This window comes from Oryctolagus cuniculus, chromosome 10, assembly GCF_051225735.1.
Source record: "Oryctolagus cuniculus isolate XC-2025 breed Fujian yellow rabbit chromosome 10, ASM5122573v1, whole genome shotgun sequence".
Classification (NCBI taxonomy): Eukaryota; Metazoa; Chordata; class Mammalia; order Lagomorpha; family Leporidae; genus Oryctolagus; species Oryctolagus cuniculus.
Genome location: NC_142876.1, coordinates 81,945,005 through 81,964,269, shown reverse-complemented (window position 1 = coordinate 81,964,269; position 19,265 = coordinate 81,945,005). Strand labels below are relative to the sequence as shown.

The window sequence follows — 19,265 nt, the reverse complement described above, 5'->3', positions numbered from 1 at the left end:
CTTGCTCACTCATCATGTGTTTTTGGGAAGCCAGTGTGCAAGTAGTCCTAAAGAGAGGCTCACGTAGCAAGGAACTGAAATAATTTTTGAAGCCATCACTCAAATGAACACGATTAGCAGTGGTTCTTATAGCCCCAGGTTACCTACTATCTCGCGAAAGACCCTGAGCCAGAACCACACAACTAAGCCTCTCCCTAATCCTTGATGTTCAGTACCTATGTGAAATATACAAGAGTACTTCCACAAGGGCATGGTCAAGTGTAACTTTAAGGAAAAGTTTATTTTGGTACCCCACCCAAAAAAAAGTTGAAATACATTCAAAGTTTTTTTTTTTTTTTCATACTACCCATTTTCTATGAACTTTGTGAAGCTTGTTTTTAAGCTTCTAAGACTTGGGGGTAATTTGTTACACAACAATAGATAATGAATACACCCATCCTGGCCATTACCAGGCTGGGAAGAGATTTACTTTTACACTGATAAAAAATAATGTAAATAAGACTGTAGAGGTAATGTGTAGAAATTAATAATGAAGGACAACCTTTTCAAGTACCCTTGAGCACATTCACGATTTTCAGATACATTCATTTGCACATAAACTGTTAGATGAATTGTAAGCAATCCTATCTACTCATTAAAACAGGTGCCCCACAAGGATTCCCGCTGGTTAATGCTCTGCTTGGATTCTGTAGACGTGAGTACTTCAAAATAAAATGAGTTTATAAGTCTTCCCATAATTTACATTTCCTCTCCATAAAGACAGCCTTTTTACAAAAAAAAATAACTTTTATCTGATTCTGAATTTTTTTCTGGACCTTCCTTGTCACACCATCTTAAATGTTAGTAGAGCCGAAATCAATTACTGGAGAGAACAAATATGGAGGCAAAGATTCACAGATAAAACACCAACAGGTAGATCCAGTGCCCAGAGAATCAGGGCAGTTTTCACTCTAGTAACTGAAAAAAGCATGAAAATGGAGAAGTGATTAATCACTACCTAGGGCTGGTGTTGTGGCATAGTGTGTTAAGCCACTGCCTGTGATCCTTTGTGAGCACTGGTTCCAGTCCTGGTTGCTCCACTCCCAATCCAGCTCCCTGCTAATGCACCTGGGAAAGCAGCGGAGGATGGCCCCAGTGCTGGGGATGCTGCTATCCACCTGGGAGACCGGATGGAATTTCTGACTCCTGGCTCCAGCCTGGCACAGCCCCAGCTGTTATGGGAGTGAACCAGCATTTGGGGAGTGAACCAGCAGATGGTACATCTCTATCTTTGCCTCTTCCTCTCTGTAAGTTTGCCTTTAAACAAATAAATAAATCTAAAAAAAATTATGAAGCTACACAGGCACTTGGCCCGTAAGTTATGATCTCATTTGGGACAAATGTATTCCCTATGGAAGTGCCTGGGTTTGATTCCTGGCTCTAATCTTTGCTTTATTTTCCTGCAATTGCACACTCCGGAAGCCATGATGATGGTTCAGGCAGTTGGGTCCCTGCCCATTAGGTGGAGGAACCAGATTGAGTTCCAGGATCCTGGCTTCAGCCCAACCCAGCCCTGGCTGTTGCAAGTATTTGGGGAATAAAACAATAGGTGACAGATTTTAGTTTTTCTCTCTCATACACTCCCTTTCTGGCTCTCTCCCTGGCGCCCTCTCACTCACTTGCTCGCTCGCTCGCTCTCTCTCTCATTCCAAAATAAAAAAGATTTTTTTCAAGTGACAAACCTAATCAAATGCTCATAACAAGAATGCTGATTTCATCAACTGATGAATGGATGGAGAAAATGTGGTATACATATACATGAGGGAATTTTATTCAGCCATAACAAAGAATGTTACTCTATCATTTGCAGCTTAACGGATAGAACTGGACGACACTCTGTTAACTGAAGTAAGTCAGAAAGAAAAATACCACATATTCCCTCTCATTTGTGGAGATGACAAGTCAAGGTGAATGCAGAACAGTGATGACTGGAAGCTGCTAAGGGGAGGGAAAGCCCAGTATAGATGGATAACGGGAACCAAAACACAGGAGCTGTGGCGTAGAGGGTAAAGCCACCGCCTGCAATGCCAGCACCCCCTATGGGTGCCACTTCTAGTCCCGGCTGCTCCACTTCTGATCCAGCTCTCTGCTATGCCCTGGGAAAGCAGATGATGACCCAAGTCCTTGGGCCCCTGCACTCACATGCGAGACCCAGAAGAAGCTCCTGGCTCTGGATCAGTGCAGCTCTGGCCATTAAAGCCATTTGGAGAGTGAACGAAAGGATGGAAGACTTTCTCTCTCTCTCTCTCTCTCTGCCTCTCTCTGCCTCTCTGTAACTCTTACAAGTAAATAAATACATCTTTTTTTAAAACCCTTAAAAAAAAAACCCTAAGAGGAATAAGATGCATGTTCCACAGCACAGGGGAGTGACCATGCTCACAATAATCTAGCATGTATTTTAAGAACATATGGAAGAGAGAAGCTCAAAGCCTCCAGATGTCAAGCAATGGCAAGGAGATGCAAACACTGATTACCCTGATTTGCTCAGTACACAGTTATTGAAATATCACCTTGTAGCCCATAAATATGTGCAATTAAGTGTTAAAACAAAGTTTTTAAAGTTTAAAGGAGATGGAAATGCTAACTAGTATGATTTAATTATCACACCTTGATTACATTTGTTGAATTACCATTGTACCCCATAAATATATACAATTAAAGATAAAGCCAAACAATTATTTACTGCCAGGGGAAGAATGATGTATACACTTTGTATATACATAAGTAGCTGTATACACTTGTAAAAACAATAATAAAAAGTAATTATGATGTCAGTGAATTCTACTGTTGTGAGATTTTAGCAGTAAGAAAGCACAAAAGGAAGGGCTGGGAAGCCTTCCTGGGGAGTCCCTGTCTTAGGTTTCCAAGGCTCAACAAGCAACTGCAATAAGCACCCTGAGGTCGAATATTCCTTGACCTCTGAGGACTAGCACTGTGGAGGGGCCAGGATGACTCCATGCTCACCCAGGGACCGCTTTCTCTTTGTGTCACTGTCTCACTCTGCTCGGGCAACCGTAACAAAACACCATAGGCATTTATTTCCCATAGTTCTGGAAGGTGGACATCCAATTGAAGCCAATTTAATTGCTGTGTCCTCATAGGGAGGTGAGCGAGCATACCGTATCTCTTTCTTTTTTCATAAGCGCACCAGTCCTGCCAGCTTAGGGCCCCACCCTTCTGACCTCATTTACCTCATTTAACCTTTATCACCTCCTCAGAGACCCTGTCTCCAAATGCCAGCATGCTGGGGATCGAGATTTCTACACATAAACTTGGGAAGGAAATGGAGTGCTGAGCCCATGACAACTATGAGGCCTTAATTAAATAATTAAATGAAACTAGAGAGTCCATGATAAAGGTACCTCTAAACCTCATGAGGAAAATGAAAGAAGAATGCTGTGGTAACTTTGTGCCACAGCTATGCTCAGTAATGAAGTCACAGGGCACTCAACGATGGAAGTATGCTGTGAGGTGACTGGGCTGCTGGATGAACATCACAGAATGCATTCCACCAGCTAAGACTCCTACTGCACCACCAAGTGACATAATCTCATAGGGCCACCATAGTCACATGCTCCTCCTTTGACCAAAAATCTGAATGGCACAAGACTGTATTATGGTTGACTTAGAAATCTGTTGCTACTTATGTAACTACCCACAAATGCAAATGGATTTGTCTGTCTTTGAAAACTCAGAAGGTCCACACTGCCCTTATGAATCGGCTTGTTTCATCCAGGATTTTATTTATTTACACAAGACCGACTATCAGACTTCACTGCCCATCAGGCACCTGTTTGTGACCTGTTAACATTACCAGAAGCAACTTTCTGTTATTACTGGCTGTGCTGTTCCTTTTTAGGCATGCACGTGGCAGTGGTGTATCTCACAGCTGACAGCATCTTTGATGAAGCACGAGGGCACTGTCCTAAAAGTTTTATAAATTTCATCTTGCATAATCTGATAAAAATGAGACAAAGTGGGGTCCTGTTTTTCTCTCCTATTTTACATTTAAGAAAATGTACAAACTAACTCATTTGCCAAAGCCACATCACTAGAAACTGCAAAGAGGTGACACTGAAACCCAGGCATTGCATTTATTCTCAGAGAATAGGGGAGGGTACGCCTCTTGCCTAAGTAGCTTGTTTTACCGAGCAGAACCAAACTAGTATTTCCAGCTCAGCACATCCTAGCCCATGGAGAAGACCTTCTTCTACATGATGACAGTTGAGTCGTTCTAAAAATGTGTGTACTGGTGACAGTGGACTGAGATCTTTGGGTAGGAACATGTTTTGTTTCTCTGTCATCTCCTGTGACAGAAACTCAGAAACAGATACTTAAAGGTACTCAAAGTTTGCCAGCTATAGGTGAGGACCCAGTAGGGGCTATCCACAGAAATCAAAGATTATGAGCATTTGAGCAGCTCATGTTTTAACCTTGTATTCTCCAAGGTTCTCCAGAGACACGGGACCAATAGGCCTTTCTGCTACACAGAAAGTAGTATCTTGTAAGGAACTGCCCCACACAATGATGATAGCAATCACATCCCAAGACCCTCAGTTCATAAGCTAGAGAGCTAACTATGTAGTTCCTAAGCAAGTTCAAAGGGATGAGAACCAGAAAATCCAAACACATAGTTCCCATATGAAGATCAGCTGGCTCAAGAACCAACAAGAGAGGCAGCGCTGTGACGCAGTGGGTTAACGCCCTGGCCTGAAGTGCCAGCATCCTATAGGGACGCTGGTTCAAAACCTGGCTGCTCCACTTCCAATCTAGCTCTCTGTTATGGCCTGGGAAAGCAGTAGAAGATGGCTTGAGTCCTTGGGCCTCTTCACCTGTGTGGGAGACCTGGAAGAAGCTCCTAGTTCCTAGCTTCAGATCGGCACAGCTCCAGCCATCGCGGCTAACTGGGGAGTGAACCATCGGATAGAAGACCTCTCTCTCTCTCTCTCTGTGTAACCCTGACTTTCAAATAAATAAATAAATCTTAAGAAAAAAAAAAGAACCAATAAGAGCGGTTGTCTACATTGGAGTGTGAAGACAGGAAAGGCCGTGTCCTATCTCAAAGGCAATTAGACCCTGGGGAGGCTCAGCCTTTTTGTTCTATTTCTGCTTTCAAAGAGCTGCAGGAAGCCTGCTGGTGTTTGGATGGGCCAGCTGCTTGACTCGGGCTCATCTCATCCACAAACCCACTCACAGACACACCCAGAACAACGGTTGAGCAAATAAATACCTGCGGGTACCCATGACCCAATCAAGGGATCACCTAAAATTAACCATCACAAATATCATACAAGTATACATGTTGGATGAGTTGCAAATGAATGCTGAAATAGATAAGAAATGGGTACCTTTCCTAGTAAGTATGTGATAAGGTACAGGAGGGATGACTTGTCCAACAAGCTTGGCACCAGACAGTAGTCATGTCAAGGAAATTCACATAAAATAAACATGAATTTTCCCCCTTAAGCAGCAGCTTACACTTTTGGGCGGATCCATCTTGGAAACTGAAGTTAAACATTAAGAACTTCGCAGGAAGCTCAGACAACGCGTGAGGCCAAGCATGGAGGCTGAGCATGGAATGGAGTAGTTGCAGACTGAATTGAGTTATCTAAAAGCAGCGCTGCTCTCTGGAGGGAAACTGGACCCAAACAAACAAACAAACAAACAAAACCCTAACCTCTTTCTGCCGGCCCTCACTCCTTGTCAGCTCCTAGGCCATTTCCCTTCTGCTCTTGTCTGTGTGAGCAGAAGAGTAGGTAGATGTGTGGGTATTCATTTCTATCTCTTTTACCTGTGCTTAGACACAGCCTACAGGATGCCACAGATTTGTTTTGGTGTTCTTGAGGCTTATTCTCCAAGTGGGGAACATGAAACTGCTACTTGACTCCTTTCCACACTAGAAACTGCAATTGAGTTGCATATGTATTTTTCCAAAAAAAGACTTAAGACACTGGCAGGGCTAAAAACTGTAAGCTGCCTGTTTCCTCACACACTATAATAGCTCAAGGAGACACCATTAAATGTGTTATGATAATCTTGCAGCAACATCTGATTGCTTCGGAATTGCTAGAGAGGATGGATTAACTTTATCTGAAAAGTAAACGGCTTAAGTAGGTATTTTTCCTTATTAAATATGCTTTTAAGAAAAGTTTCAAACAAGAGTGAAAATACCTACTTGTCCCAGTGCAGGCAGGCCCTTTCCATTGTAAAAAAAGATAAAACACAAAACCATTTCTGCAATGAAAGTTCTTCCATTGAATCTACTTGAAAGTCAACAGAGAGACAGAAAGCATGAGATTGGGGCGACTTTCTTCATGCTATTATTTCCTTTGCATCCTCTTCCTTTTGTTCAATTCCTTTTCCCCTTTCCTCCCCCTGCCCAGCACTAGAAAATAGACCCTCAAAGCACAGTCTCACACTCCAGTGATCCTCTTAGAAGGACTTTATTTGATTTGAGTGCGGTTTTCTCCATGGAATTCTCAGCCTCTCTCTCCGTGGGAGCAGAAGAGAAGAAAGAGAAGGTTGAATAAAAGATTTTAGGAAATGAAAGCAGAGAACGAGGCCATGGCTAGTCACTGCCTGTGGCCAACATGCCCGGCACTCCGAGTGATGGCTCCTTTCTGATTCTCCCCTCTCTTTCCCCATCCCTATTCCATTTGGCCTTGTAGTCAACAAGTGAGACATCAGAGAACAGACATTAAGACTCTGTCCGCCGTCTACTGGAAAGGCTTGGAAATTCAGGCCTAGAGCAGATAGACAGAGAGCCCCTACTGTGCACCAGGTCCTCTGCTAAGTGTTGAGGACAGAGCAGTCAAGAACAGTGACATCTGGGTCTCAAAAAGTAGGGTCACCAAACGACAATACTTAACAATTCTGCCCTGGGAGTGAATTGACCTTTGCCTGTTGGTGACCCTGGATCTGGAGGTGGAAGAACTCCGTTGCAAATTTCAACTTCCAGATTTAGCTACCTTGAGACTTCTCATCTCATTGTTCCCACATATAAGTAGGATATGATGGTTATAGAGTTCAAATGAAAGCACTTACTATCATTGTGAGCTATCTGAAATACCATACTGAATAAATGATTTATGGGTTTTAGTGCATATTTATAATTTTTTACTGAGAATTTTAACAGTGAATAAAACAGGCAAAGAAAATCACCTTCCTGGAGAACTTTTCATATTTCAGTAACAGATGAAACATGAAGCAGAAAACAATGCAATTAAAATAAGAACAGTCTATGGGGCTGGCACTGAGGCATAGCAGGTAAAGCTACCACCTGCAGCACCAGCATCCCATAGGGACGCCGGTTCGTCCTGGCTGTTCCACTTCCATGCCAGCTCCCTGCTAATGCAACTGGGAAAACAGTGGATGATGGGCCAAGTACCTGGGCACCCAGGTGAGAGACCCAGAAGAAGCTCCAGGTCCCTGGCTTCAGATCAGCCAAGCTCTGACCAGTGAAAGGAAGATCTCTCTCTCTCTCTACCCGCCTCCCCTGCTTCCTCCCTCTCTGCTTTACAAATAAGTAAATTTTTTAAATTAAAGGCAAGTTTTTGGAAAAATGGAAAAAAAAATTCTTATCTTGGTGTGAAAATATATGAAATCTGGGGACAAAACTTCTGCATAGCAGATTAAGCTGCCAACTGTAGCACCAGCACCCCATATGGGTGCTGGTTTGAGTCCTGGCTACTCCACATCCAATCCAGCTCCTTGCTAATGCACCTGGAACAGCAGCAGCAGATGGCCCATATTCTTGCACCCCTGTACCCACGTTGGAGTCCCAGATGTAGCTCCCGGCTTTGGTCTGACCTAGCCATGGCTGTTGCGGCCATTTGTTGCCGCCATTTGGCCATTTTCTCTCTCTCTGCCTCCGTCTCTCCCTCTTTGTAACTCTGCCTCTCAAATAAATAAATAAATCTTTTATCTATATATTAAATTTATATATATATATAAAATCATATATATATATGAGCAACAAGTAAAAATACTATAGTTCAGCTGGGAAATAGGCAAGAGCATAAAGCCTTTAATTATAATGTAATTTTAAAATGTTATTTCAAAAATGAAAAAAAGGGGGAGGGAGGGAGAAAGGTAAGTATCTTTATATTCTTAGAACTGTTTCTATGAAGTACATGCAATCTGTTCTCTTTGTATTAACATGAGAACTGTATTGTAGTAATTATCATGCATTTGCCATGACCCTGAGAACCTAATGTTAATAAACTCCAGAGGGAGGGTTGGAAGGAGGAAGGGAATATCATTCTATTCTTAGAATTACATCTAAGAACCAAAATGAATTTGTTCTCTCTGTATTAATACTACCTTCACATGAAAAATTATCAGCAAAAAATAAACTATTTTCTAAATTGGATATAATAAAAAAAGTAAAAATAATTCAATTCTATATAGGTATTTTACAGGGAATTTTTTAATTTTCTACTTTGTTTTGTTGCAAAATTTTAAAATAAACTTTTTTGAATAATAAAATAATAAAAATAAATTCCTTTGCATATATGAAATCAAGGGGTACTAAAAAATTTCATGGGAAATACATACTATGAAAAAACTATGGATGAATTTCAAACATTCCACACCAAAATAAACATCTTTCATACCATTTTCCATGAACTTTTTGAAAGTCCCCACTGTGATCAAAAGAGATTAAAGGGGGCCAAGGCTAGAAGCAGAGATCCTTGTCTCTGTCACAATAATCCAGTAATAGTGTCCCAAATCTGTGTGACAGCCATGGAGGAGGTAGGAAGAAGCTTATTTAAGTATTCAGAACGTAGAGGAGATGAAATGTGTTGAAAAGCAAAATATAAGAAGTGAGAGATGGGGCTGGCACTGTGGTGTAGCGGGTAAAGTCGCTGCCTGCAGAGCAAGCATCCCATATGGGTGCCAGTTGGAGACCCGGCTGCTCTACTTCCAATCCAGCTCTCTGCTATGGCCTGGGAAGCAGTAGAAGATGGCCCAAGTCCTTGGGCCCCTGCACCTGCATGGGAGACCTGGACGGAATTCTGGCTCCTGGCTTCTGATCAGCGCAACTCCGGCCATTGTGGCCATTTGCAGAGTGAATCAGTGGATGGAAGACCTTTTTCTCTGTCTCTACTCCTCTCTCTTTCTCTCTGTCTCTGTCTCTGTCTCTCTCTCTCTCCTTCTCTCTCTTTGTAACTCTGACTTTTAAGTAAAATAAATAAATCTTTTTAAAAAGGAGAAGTAAGAGGACAAAGGAATCCATGACAACTCCAAGAGTATGGTTCTCCCTTAAAAAAAATATAGGGTAAGCAACGGTGGTTTTAAACAGCAATTAGATATCTAACTGAACAAAGTCAAATAAGTAGTTGGACAACTGAGTATGGAGTTCAGTACAGAGCTCTGGTTTTAAGGTGGACATTGGCTTGTCCATAACCCATTTAAAGCCAGGAGACTAGATAGTATCCCTGAGGGTACAACCGTTTCTAGAGGATAAAGACAAGGATCACTTGAAGGTGCAGAGGTTATAAGAGAGAAGGAATGGCCAGTGGCCTCCAAAGCAACCAGGAAATACAGTGTGGTGCTCCAGAAGCCCAGTGAGCAAATGCATCAACAATGAGGGCGTCATGATGTTAATCAAAGCAAGAGGAAGATGACCGGATGTCTCAACAGGAAGGTCAATAGTGGCCTTCGGGAAAGTGGCTGTAGAGGAAAGGAGGTCATTCTTGCCTGGAAAGGGTTGGACAGAGAGCAGGAAGTGGGGAACTACAGACAATAACTACAGTGGCCATTTGAGAAGCTGAGTTAGAAAGGGAAGAAGAAAAATGAGAATGTAACCGTAGGACATAATACATGTTGGTAAACTTTTCTAAGGTGTGAGAAATTAGCAGACGTATCTGCTGATTCGGGGGACCCTGGAGAGATGTCAGCATAGCTAAATGGAAAAGGGGAGAGCAGCAAAGGAGAGGTGGGCTCTGGAGAGGAGCTCATCTGCTTCATGTATGGCCTTCTTCCCAATGCTCCATATATTACACTTGTGGAGGTGAACTACCAGAAGGTGTGGTTCTGCTATGTGAGTACTGATTTAAGTCATCAGTACAAAAAAAAAAAAAAAAGCTACTTAGTCCCCATTCCACATCAAAGGCTTTCCTGTCTAGCCTGTCAGTCTCTATAGGACCACCCGAAACATCCTACCACACACATACTACAGACGATAAATAATTTCATAAACTCAGCCAAAGAGACGTTGGAGAGCTACTTGAATCCCACTCACAGCCATTCATTGAGAATTTGACAGGTCAACAATTGCAGAGGAAAAAGACTCCTGGCTAGGCTACTCAAAAGAGACTGGTTTAGGCGCTGGCATTGTGGCATAGTGGGTTAAGCTGTCGCCTGGGGCACCAGCACCCCATAAGAGCAGGGGTTCAAGTCCTGGCTGCTCTACTTCCAATCCAGCCCCAGGGTAATGCACCTTGGACAGCAACAGAAGATGGCAACAGAAAGCAACAGAAGAAGTTCTTGGGCTCCAACTAATCACATAGGAGACAAGGAAGGAGCGCCAGGCTCCTGGCTTCAGGCTGGCCCAGTCCCAGCTGTTTCGGCGATTTGGCAAATGAGCCAGTGAAAGAGGGTGTGTGTGTGCTCTTTCTCTTTTTCTCTCTCCCTTTCTCAGTAACTCTGCCTTTCAAATAAATAAATTCATGTTTAAAGAAAAAAAAAAAAGAAATGTTGGAGTAGCACAGGGCTAAAATGAGGCCCTTAGGATAATTGAGAAAGCTCTCCAGTGCTTTTATAGATATCTATGACGATGTAGCAAGAGGTAATTGTAAAATGAAAGATGACACATCATACACTATTACATTTCCCACCAAAACCATGCAGCAAAATCCAGTCTAAGAATTCCAGTTCTCCATTCTTATGCCCAAAAAGCACAATATATTTTCCATGTTTACTCAAGAAAAATTTCTTGTATTCATGGAACACTCTGATTTTGTGAGAGTAATTGTTCAAAAAAATCAAAACGGGTGGATGTTTGGCACAGCATTTAAGACACCTGTGACTCTTACATCCCATACTGGATTGCAGGATTTGAGTCCCAGCTCTACATCCAGTTCCAGCTTCCTGCTGATGTGCATCCGGGGAAGCAATGGGTAATGGCTCAAGCCACTGGATCCCCACCACCCACATTGGAAACCTAGATTGAGTTACTGGCTCCTGCGTGTTTGGGGAGTGAGCCAGGGAATGAGATTTTAGCCAGAATCCCTCTTTCCGTTCCCCTCCCTGTTCTTTCTCCCATGCTCCCGCTTACCTTCCCTCCCTCAAACTCTCAAATAAAATTAAATTTTTTTTAATCTAAAGAAGACAATATGTTACAACCAACACACCTCAATCTCTTGCCTGAGTTTGTAGATAACTAAAAATGTTGTATGCTAATCACTTTTAATAAGTCTTACAAATTTTTTCCTTCCCTCACTACTCAAAACACTGCTTAACCTAAGGACTTTCCTGTTATCTTACTTAAGCAAAACCTACCATCTGTTTACCATCCATTGCTGAGAACATCATCAACGAGAAGATTCATAATATCTCATGGGATAAAGGCTCTGAGAAGATCTTGTCATCAGATACACCTTGGTATTACAAATGATGTTAATATACATGCTTTTAAATCATTCAGATGCACTTATTTTTCAGTTGACCTATCTTCCTATGTTTCACAAACACTTTTCAAACTAACCATTTGACCCTAAAGAAGTCCCATTGAGTTTCTGAACTCAGGAGGCTTCCATAGCCTTGGCAGCTCATGACAAGAGCCTCAGTTGATTACTGACATCATAAATAAGAGTGTCAATTGTTAAATCAACAATGGGAGTCACTGTGAACCTACTCCCCATGTAGTATCTCTGCCTTTAATGTGATGGCCTATGTGAATTAACAGTAAAACGAGTACTCAAACAGTGCTCTATACTTTGTGGGTGCAGTCTGTTAGTATATACTAAGTAAAGATTTCAAGTTGATCTTCTGTATATAAAGATAATTGAAAATGAATCTTGATAAAGAATGGGATGGGAGAGGGAGTGGGAGATGGGATGCTTGTGGGTGGGAGAGAGGTTATGGGGGGAAAAGCCACTATAATCCAAAAGTTGTACTTTGGAAATTTATATTTTTTTTACTTTTTTTTAACTTTTATTTAATGAATATAAATTTCCAAAGTACAGAATATGGATTACAATGGCTTCCCCCCCCCATAACGTCCCTCCCACCCACAACCCTCCCCTTTACCACTCCCTCTCCCCTTCCATTCACATCAGGATTTATTTTCAATCCTCTTTATATACAGAAGATCAGTTTAGCATACATTAAGTAAAGATTTCAACAGTTTGCTCCCACACAGAAACATAAAGTGAAAAATACTGTTTGAGTACTAGTTATAGCATTAAATCTCAATGTACAGCACACTAAGGACAGAGATCCTACATGAGGAGTAAGTGCACAGTGACTCCTGTTGTTGACTTAACAATTTGACACTCTTGTTTATGGCATCAGTAATCACCCGAGGCTCTTGTCATGAGCTGCCAAGGCTATGGAAGCCCCCTGGGTTCACCAACTCTGATCATATTTAGACAAGGCCATGGTCAAAGTGGAAGTTCTCTCCTCCCTTCAGAGAAAGGTACCTCCTTCTTTGATGACCCGTTCTTTCCACTGGGATCTCACTCGCGGAGATCTTTCATTTAGGTTTTTTTTTTTTTTCCCCCAGAGTGTCTTGGTTTTCCATGCCTGAAATACTCTCATGGGCTTTTCAGCCGGATCCACATGCCTTAAGGGCTGATTCTGAGGCCAGAGTGCTGTTTAGGACATCTGCCATTCTATGGGTCTGCTGTGTATCTCACTTCCCATGTTGGATCATTCTCTCCCTTTTTTATTCTATCAGCTAGTGTTTGCAGACACTATTCTTGTTTATGTGATCCCTTTGGTTCTTAGTCCTATCATTATGATCAATTGTGAACAGAAATTGATCACTGGGACTAGTGAGATGGCATTGGTACATGCCACCTTGATGGGATTGAATTGGAATCCCCTGGTATGTTTCTAACTCTACCGTTTGAGGTAAGCCAGCTTGAGCATGTCCTGAATTGCACATCTCTTCCCTCTCTTATATTTATATTTATTAAATAAAAGTTGAAAAAAAAGAAGTCACATTGAAACCCTAACCCCAAAGTGACTGTGTATGAAGACACAGCTGCAAGAATTACTAAAGATATTCTTTTCATATCTGGAAAGAATGACCCTAAAATTCATATGGAATCACAAGAGACCCCAAATAGATAAAGTAATCCTAAACAATAAAAATAAAGCTAGAGGCATCACAAAATTTCAAGATATATTATAGGGCAGTTACAATCAAAGCAGCCTGGTACTGGCACAGGAATAGACATATCGACCAATGGAATAGGCTAGAGACCTCAGAAATTAATCCATGTAACTAAAACCAAGTAATCCAAGCATCTAAAACCAATTAATCTAAACCAAGAAATGACCTAAAAATCACTCATTGAAGAAAGGACAGTTGGTATTGGGCAAATTCGATCTCTGTATTCAGAACTATGAAACAAGACCCCTATCTTATATGTTATATAAAAATCAACTTACAATGGATCAGGAATCTGAATCTAATATCTGAAACCATCAAATTACTAGAGGGAAAAACATAGGAGAAACACTTTAACATTGGCATAGGCAAAGTCTTCTTGGCCAAGACTCCAGCAGCACAAATAAAGGTAAAAATAAACAAATGGGATTATGTCAAGCTAAGAAGCTTCTGCCCTGCAAAGGAAGCACTCAACAGAGGGGCAACTGACAGAATAAGAGAAAATACTTGCAAACTATGCAACTGATAGGAAAGTAATATCTAGAATCTATCAAGAGCTCAAGAAACTCAACAGCAACAAAGCAATCCAGTTAAGAAATGGTCAAAGGGGGTCAGCACTATGGCACAGTGGATTAAAGTCCTGGCCTACAGCACCAGCATCCCATATGGGCACCAGTTCCATTTCCAATCCAGCTCCCTGATAATGCACCTGAGAAAGCAGCAAAGGATGGCCCAAATCCTTAGGCCCCTACACCCCTGTGGAAGACCCAGAAGAAATTACTGGCTCCTGGTTTCAAATCGCCTCAACTCTAGCTGTTGTAGCCATTTGGGGAGTGAACTGGCAGATGGCAGACCTCTCTCTATCTCTAACTCTCTCTGTAACTCTTTCAAGTAAATAAAATCAACCTTTAAAAAAAAATGGACAAAGGACATGAACAGGCAGTTTTTAAAGGAAGAAATATAAATGGCCAGAGACAGACAGACAAGAAAATGCTCATTATCACTAGCCTTCAGGGAAATGCAAAACAAAAACCACAATGAGGTTTTACTTCACCTCAGTTAAAATGACTATTATCCAAAACCAAAAGATAACTAACTAAATAAAGGTTGGTGAGGATTTGAGGGTCAAAAGTTACCCTAATCCACTGTCGGTGGAAATGTAAACTAGTACAACCATTGTAGAAGACAGTATGGAAATTCTGAAAACATCTAAAAATAGATCTACCTTATAAGCCAGCCATTCCACTCTCAGCAATTTACCCAAAAGAAATAAAATCAGCATATGAAAGATTATCAGCACTCCCAGTTTTATAGCAGCTCAGCCCACAATAGATAAGATATGGCATCAACTCAGATGTCCATCATCTGATGACTAGATAAAGACACTGGGGTATATGTATGATGGAATTTTAAAAAGCTGTAAAAAAAATGAAATTCTGTATTTCACAACAAAATGGATGGAACCGGAAACTAGCATGTCTAGTGACATAAGGCAGTCCCAAAGACAGAAATATCACATTTTCCCTGATTGCAGTAACTAATATACAGAGTACAAAAAAGATATATGAGCAAAATTGACATTTTGAGATTTGATCAGTGTTTATAGCCCTTGTCTATACTTGTAAAAAACAGTGCTTTTTCTGCTTACTCTTTGTTGAATCCCTTATTTAGTGGAAAGTTCAGCTTGTGATTAAAAGGAAACTTAAAGTATGTCCTTGTAAAAATTAAAAGAAAAGGAGGAGAGGGGATGGGAGTGAGGGAGGCAAGAGGTAAGATGGGAAATATCGTTATGCTCTTAAAACTGTATATGAAAGCAATAAAATTTGTTCCCTTTTTATAAATTTTTGAAGTTAAAAAATGTAGGTAAGTAATGTTAAATGAGGTCTAAAGATGAGAACCTAATCCAGCAGGCATTCTCCTAAGAGGAGGATTCACTAAAGAGCTCATTCCCTCCCTGTGCTCTCACCAAGAGCCAATCAAGGACGTAGCAAGATGGCAGCCATCTGCAAACCCAGAAGACAGCCCTTACCAGAAGCTGAACTGTTAAAAGCCCAAGGTCAAAGGACATAGGTGTTCCTGTGGTAATATAAGTCTGCTGTTTAAGCAATCTAGTCGGTGGTATTTGTTACAGCATTCCCAGCTTACTGACACAGCGCCACTCAGTAATTATAGTTCAACAGGCTGACAAAAAGGTGAAATGCTTCATGCTTAGAGGTCTCACACTAGAAACGTAAGTGAGCAAAATGAATCTTGTGGGATCATTCATGTTTTTAAAAGTCTCAATTTGTACATATGTAGTCACTTGGCTTGTTAAAAAAGATTTCCTTTCATTGAGGAAAACCAATTGCAAGATAACAATCTGTCCTTAACTGCTAGTGCTTTGAAGCCAGTCTGCCTTTGATTTTATCAACATAGATTATTACAATACCAAAGTGAGGATGGTCTTTTTTGGAGGAAATAAATGTTGTTTGTCAATTACTTTCAAACAATTCAGAACAAAAAGGAATAGCTAGATAAGCAGGTATATATTCCCTGAGAGTTCTAGTACAGTAGGATGTTAACACATTCACCTAGTAAGGGATGTAAGTAGGTACATTGTACTTGCCTTTCAACCTGTCTTTATACTTGAAAAGTTTGCAAATAAGAATTTGGCAGACGGAGAACTAGGAACACAGGAAATAACTGGGTATTACATAGCAACAAAGACCATGGGCTCCTCTGTTTAAATAGTGACTCTGTATCCTTCTACTTATCCGAGGTTTTCAGTAAGTAACTTCACTTATTATTGCCTTGATGTCTGTATCTGCAAAATAATAAGTGTTCTGAGGCTTGATGTGTGGATAAATGGTAATAAGTAAAATGCTAAGAATGGTACCTGGCATGTAGTAAGTGCACAATAATGGTAGCAGTAGTATTAACTAGAGCAAATAAGAATTAGAAGAAGTAAGAATTACAATAAATAAATAGTTACCACTGCTATTATTTTAAGGTGACAACTTTTAACAATGATTTAAACTATTAAACTGTCAAGACTTGGGAATAAACACAAAGAACTAAAATTTTTTTGGTTTCTGTGATTTTTTTTTCCGGTAACTACTTCTCAGAATAATAAATGCCTTTTAGGAGCAAAAATCATCATTACAACAGCCCCTCTCTGCAACTGATATTCGCTGAATCTGAGCTTTGAAATAGCCTGTACTCTTTGTTTTAATCTCCTCCCCCATAGTGTATTTCCCCCATAAGTTTTTAACCAATGCCTCTTGAAACCCTCAGCCCTCCCATCAGAAGCCAAATTTCCAAGATCTCCCATCATAAGGGTCACAACTCCACCCCTGTCGCACAGGACTGCCAGTTCTGGTCTGTCTGACTTTGGGTTCTCCAGTTGCCTTGTAGCTTTAAAGGTTTCGACTCAGCAGTGCTAGTGAGGCAAAGGAAATCAACTAAGAGGCTCCTCAGACCGAGTCCATCAGAGGGAGCACCTGGCCTCTGGCAGAGGTAGGGCAGAGACCCAGAAGGGGCTGCCAATCTTGCCATTTGGAGGCACCTAATGGAGCAGAGGGATGTGCCATTTGCCTCAGTGGTGCCATCCCTTTCAGCCCTTGTCACCCCCATTTTCCTGCTAAGTGTACTGTTTATCTAAAGACAAAGAACATGGAGAAGTGAAACTTTGTGTTCAAAGAGTCCATTACAAAATTACATGTATTAAATTTAGAATAAAGGCAAATGCAGAGTAGAAGGATAGAAATAACCCCAAAGACTAGTTTGGGTCCTTGCTAGTCCCTTTCAACATTATGCATTTGGGATTTCATCATTTCAGCCACAGTTGAAATAGATTTCTTCTTTGTTCTTCTACTAAATTTGTATGCAGAACAGTCTCAGTGGACCAAAATAAACAAACATCTGTACATACAGTGTAGAAATGGGTGACATATTTTCATTTGTACATTCAAAATATAAAAAGCATATTTGTATTTTTAACATTTTCCCTCAGGAAGTTTTCCTCTATTATACGGCTATATAAAATAGACTCCACCAATAAACCGCATCATGTTTTATCACAACCTAAACAGTAGTTTAGGCATTAAACCGTCTTCAAAATGTTATTTTTGCTGGCACAGTATGTATGCCATTAAGTTGCTATGCCCAGAATGAAGACCCTGTAACTCTACCCTGATAGGGCAATGTGCATTTTTCCTTAATAGCAGTTAGAACCAAATTTCAGTCAGTGTTTCAATATTTTAATTACAATTAAAGATGGCAAAATAACTATACATAAATATATAAATACATAGATATATCCTCTCTTTCCTAAAACCATAGTAATAAAAAACAAGAGGTTCAGCCTCACAAGAGCAAAAAACAGAAGCATGGGACCCAGAAAACAAGAAATCCAATTTAAAACAGTGTTGAAACAAAAAGCCCCAGTGTCAGTTTTTCAACTAGCCAGAATGGAATGGAATAGGAAGTCCAGACAGAGAAGATCTCCAGCACAAAAGTGAATGTGGTAAAACGCATAAGCTAAAAACATTTGCACATGAAAATAAACAAAGCAGAAGTAGGAAAACTGTTTCAATGGGTATTCAGTGTAGCTGTTAAGATGCCCATGTAGATGCCTGCATCCCTAGTCCGAGTGTCTGGGTTTAATTTCCAGCTGCATTCCTGCCTCCAGCTTGGTGATGATGCACACCCTGGAAAACAGCAGAGATCACTCAAGTAACTGCTGACCACATGAGAGACCTGAATGAATTCTGGCTCCCAACTTTAGGATGTTGTGGGCATTTGAGGAGTGAAGCCATAGATGGGGAAAATTGCTTGCATTTGTGAAAAATGCAATCAAATGATGTGTGGGCAAGTATGAAAGAGAAAAAGATAATTATTATCTTTTTTTCTAGATTCACAAGTTTCTAAGATCCACACTTCATTTTAACAAAAACCTGGAATGTAGGCATGACACAGAATATTTGAGAACTGAACCATATGGAATTCAGAATGTTAGGTCTATGCTAAAGCAAAGATTGGTCTTACATCAGATGATTAGTAAATGAGTAGACACAAATGGATATTACATTCAAATAAAATATGTAAGGCATATAAGATGGTGAATTCTATGTTCAACTTGAGTAGATTAAGGAATACCTAGAAAATTAATACAGCATTATCTGGGGGTGTGTTACAGTGTTTCCAGAGCTAACTGGTGTGCAAGTCAAGAGAATGAGTGGGGCATTCTCAGCGTGGGTGAGCACCATCCAATTAGCATATTCCTGGATAGAAACAAAGTCAGAGGAAAGACAAATTCTCCCCCTCCCTCCCCAGAGCTGGACACCCTTCTTCTGCCCTCCATCAGCAGCTCTGCACGGCCTCGGGCTTTGAGCCCAGCACTGAGAATTACATCATTGGCTTCCTAGATTCTAAGGCTTTTGGACTTAGACTGAGCCAAGTTACTGATATCCTAGGGTATTCAGCTTGCAGATAGCCTATTTTGGGATTTCTCAGCCTCCATACTTACCCTACATAAATCCCCTTCACCTATCTACCTGTCTCTGTCTTATCTATCCATCCATCCATCCATCTCCATCCATGCATTCCTTTCTCCCTCACTCCCATTAATTCTGTCTCTCTAGATAATCTTGACTAGTACAGCATATTTTCTTTCAAAAATAATTCTTTCTCTAAATACCCTTTTCCATTAACTAGACAACTAATGATCTCAATAGCCTAGATGAGAGTATTTATTAAATTAAAAAGCCATTACTAATTTCAGCTCAGCCATGCCCAAAAAGGTACACAATATCCTTTTTACAGAGAGCAGCCTCCTGTAAGACCACGTATTCTGTTTCTACCCTAATTGGGTTGCTCTGCAGTGCAATGTTTACCTCGCCAGCAG

At 40.8% G+C, this 19,265-nt stretch overlaps 1 protein-coding gene across 43 annotated transcripts in view; it reads right to left on the bottom strand.

Moving 5' to 3' along the window:
- TAFA4 (TAFA chemokine like family member 4) overlaps positions 1-19,265 on the bottom strand; it is a 259,031-nt gene that overhangs the window by 36,899 nt on the left and 202,867 nt on the right. The window contains exon 10 of one of the 43 annotated variants that reach the window (XR_016214666.1): positions 17,668-18,069. The exons of the other annotated variants lie outside the window; for them this stretch is intronic. The gene's annotated coding sequence lies outside the window, so the exon portion shown is untranslated. Of the gene's footprint in view, positions 1-17,667; positions 18,070-19,265 lie in introns of those variants that run through there. 43 annotated transcript variants of the gene reach the window in all.